At 39.3% G+C, this 3874-nt stretch overlaps 1 pseudogene; it reads left to right on the top strand.

Annotated features, from left to right (window-relative positions):
• Positions 1 to 2670: 2670 nt before the first annotated feature.
• Positions 2671 to 3538, top strand: LOC118857698 (annotated as a pseudogene).
• Positions 3539 to 3874: the final 336 nt, after the last annotated feature.

The following is a 3874-nucleotide window of genomic DNA, read 5'->3' as shown; positions in this document are numbered from 1 at the left end:
CACCCAAAGTATCAATGTAAATAATTTCCAATTCTAATACTAACCAAATATAGAAATAAAAAAGCTACATGACCAGAATTAAGACATGCCACGTTTCTCACATGTCTCATTGTCTTAAGCTTCAGTTTCAATAAAAACCAACTGCTATGTTACCCAGGTGAGAAACATGCTGTAAATAGCAGAAGCAGGATTGGTCTTAGATATGAACAGAGTAGAGTAGTGTCTAAATTGTGCAATTTTAGGAGCATAAATAGAGCCATGAGGAGTCCTTTGATCTGAGGTAAAAAAAATTGAAAATAGGGGTCGGGCATAAGGCAGTCTGAGCTGTAAACCTCTCCCCCTGAGAGTCTAGCCATCACCATGATGAGGAGACAGTGGTGGGTGGGAAAGTGGAACTCTGGACATAGTGAGCCCCAGAGATGGTCATACCACATAGCAGTAAAGATCTGTGGACGATCCTAATCTCTTAATCCCTTTACCTACTACTTCTTCCTTTCCCCCAATTTTTTTCCTTTTATTTAGTTTATATGTGTGTATGTTGTCTTCCATTCTTCCCCCACCCCAATAGAATATAATCTCAGTGCAGGGCCTCTTTCCTTTTTGTCTTTGTGCCTCCAGTGCCCAGTACAATGCTTGGAGCATTATAGGCACTCAATAAATGTGTTTGGATGATTAATCTCTGAAAATGTGCTAGATCTGAGTTACTGTGAGGTTCTGCCAATTTTGAGCTTTGATAACCTAAGAATGCTATTGACATACACAATAAATATGTTCTAAAGCAGGGGATTTGTTCTGTGAAGTTTGGATTCAGTCAAAGGGACACACTTAAGGACCTAGAGGGCCACATGTTACCTCTAGGCCACAGATTCCTCACCCCTGTAAAGGAATACAGACAGCACCTGGAGTTTCATTTATATAGGGAACTCCTTATATGAGGAAATCCCTTTTACCTATGTAGATTAGCACTGTCTTTGTAAAATATAGCCTTTAGTTACTTAGATCATCAAGAAATTAAGTAACCAAGGTCACATGGCAAATTGATAACAGACTTGATCTTAGGTAACCAATGTGCATAGTCAAGTAAAACAAATCCCTAAATGATTGTGTGTATACATACATATATATACCTCCCATACACACCCACATATTATATATATATGTGTGTGTGTATGTGTATATTATATATACACATCTGCATGTATATGTACATATACATACAATACACATATATGTGTGTATACACGTGTGTGTATCTCGTTCTGTATCATAAGTCCATCACTTCTCTGTCATGGATAATAAGTTCCATCATCAGTCCTCTGGAATCATATATGGTCATTGTATTGATCATAGTTCTTATAGCTTTCAGAGTTGTTTATTTATAGTGTTGATGTTATTGCATAAATTCTCCTTCTAGTTCTGCTCATTTAATTCTTCATCAGTTTATAAAAGTCCTCAAAATTTGAAAGTCCTCAAATATCGAAAATGTATGAAAACACGTTTCAATACATTTAATGTATTGATGATATAAAAGTTGCTCTTCTGGTTCTGTTCAATTCAATATGCCTCTGTTCATATGTATTTTCAAGGTCTTTTTAAAACCATGCCTTTTGAGCCAGCTATACTACTGTTAAAAGAAAGATACTTATAGCAACTATTCTCATCAATTGAGGATGGTGGAATAAATTGTGATCTATGAGGGAAAGGGAAAGGAAAGGAATAAGCATTTATCAAGTGTCTACAACATGCCAGGTACTGTACTAAGTGTTTTACAAATATTATCTCATTTGATCCTTTGTTGTTGTAGTTCAGTTGTTGTAGTCATGTCCAACTCTTCATGACCCCATTTGGGGTTTTCTTGGCAAACTGGAGTGGTTTGCCAATTCCTCCTCCAGCTCATTTTACAGATGAGGAAGCCAAGGCAGACAGGGTTAAGTGACTTGCCCAGGGTTACACAGCTAGTAAGTGTCTGAGACTGGATTTGACCTCAGGCCTTCCTGACTCCAGTGCTGGTGCTCTATTCACTGCACCACTTAGCTGCCCCTGATCCTTACAACAACCTAAGAGGGAGGTACTGTTATTATTCCCATCTGACACTTGAAGAAAATGAGGCAGATAGAAATTAAGTCACTTGCTCCGGGTCACACAGCTAGCAAGCATTTGAAGCTAGTAAGAATCAGTTCTTCCTGACTCCAGGTTCAGTGATCGGTCACCCACTGTGCCACCTAGATATCTCTACTATGATTATAATGGAATTCTGTTGTGCTATATGAAATGAGGAAGTAGATGGTTTCAAAAAGACATGGTGAACACTTAAAAATACTTTATTGATAACTTTTGTTTTCATGTTGCCTTGATTTTCCCCTGTATCCTTCCCCTGCCCCCACCCAGAGAACCATCCTTATGACAAAGAATTTTTTAAAAGAAAAGAAAAAAAGAACAGAAAAATTCATTAAAACAAATCAACACATTGAAAAAAATTGCCATTATAAGCAATCTTCCATACTTATGGACCAACTGTCTTTTCATATCTCTCCCTTTAGACCAAACTTTTCTTTATAATTTTGCAACATTAATTTTCAGTTGTTTATTCTGGCCACCACCTCCAAGAAGAACTCCCACATCCAAGACTTGGAACCACCTATAGAGCCAGCATAGTCATTCCCAGTCATTAACACTGGGAATACTTGTCATGAGAACATGATTCATGTTGCCTAGATAGACTATTATGGCATCCAGTTGGTCACTTAATCATCAGATAGACCTGTCAAAATCTTTGATGTATGGAATAGGAGTAAGATGCTCATTTCTCACCTAAGGGATCATGAAGGCCTTGTATGGCAAGTGGCCTGGGCTCATCCTATGTATGGAAATATCTATTCCTCCTGCTTCTATGACCAGAAAGTCATCATCTGCAAAGATGAAAATAGCACTTGGGAAAATATATATGACTACACAGGACTCCAGTGAACATAGAAGTCTGGGCCCCACATTACTATGGGCTAATTCTTGCCTGTGGCAGCTCAGATAGGCCAATCTCACTGCTAAATTTTGGCAGCAGGAAGCAAAGAAAGCAATAATGCTCATCCTATTGGCTGAAATGCTGTCAGCTGAGCTCCTGCTGTCATATGTGAAAGTCTAGTAGGCCAGCCATCTAGGTAAAAAAAAAAATTACATCAAGAAGTTTGTATTGGGTGATCATGACTTGGTCAAGCTGTTGAAGGAGGACAAAGAAGGTCAATGGAAGGAGGATCAGAAGCTAGAAGCTAACAGTGATTGGGGTCAAGATGTTGCCTGGGCTCCTTCCATTAGCCGGCCAACAAGCACCATTGCCAGCTGCTTCCAGGATGATCTGGATCTGTTATGACGTTTCTAGAAACACACAGTTCCCTATTACTACATAAGTTCACTGATGTTGTACGGCTTGTGAGCTGTGAGCTGGTCCATCACAGCTAGCATTGTGGCTGTTTTAGGAGGAGGTAACAAAGTTACTCTGTGGAAGGAAACAGTCAGTGGACCGTGTGTGTGTGTCAATCAATGATGTGTATCAATGATGTCAACAAGGTCCGAGGTGCAGCATTTGTGATCAACAGAAGGAACGGTGACATCAGAAATGCCAGATAGGGCAGGCGCAGTGAAAGATCAGCCAGCCACTGGACCTGGGGAGCCAGAGGACAGCTATCCATAGCCATGCTCTCTGGAACTGCTACTCCATGATGAACCATTTGATGAACAGCTTTTCTTTAAAACTGGGAAAGGAGATAAAATGATTCGAATTCAGTAAGATAATATGTTCCTATGAACACACACAACCACAGTATTGATCATCTGATTTGATTTCATGTGGTCTCTAACTTAACTTGACTAGTTCAGATTT

Source organism: Trichosurus vulpecula, chromosome 7 (assembly GCF_011100635.1).
Source record: "Trichosurus vulpecula isolate mTriVul1 chromosome 7, mTriVul1.pri, whole genome shotgun sequence".
Lineage (NCBI taxonomy): Eukaryota > Metazoa > Chordata > Mammalia > Diprotodontia > Phalangeridae > Trichosurus > Trichosurus vulpecula.
This window is presented reverse-complemented; position numbering and strand designations above follow the sequence as displayed.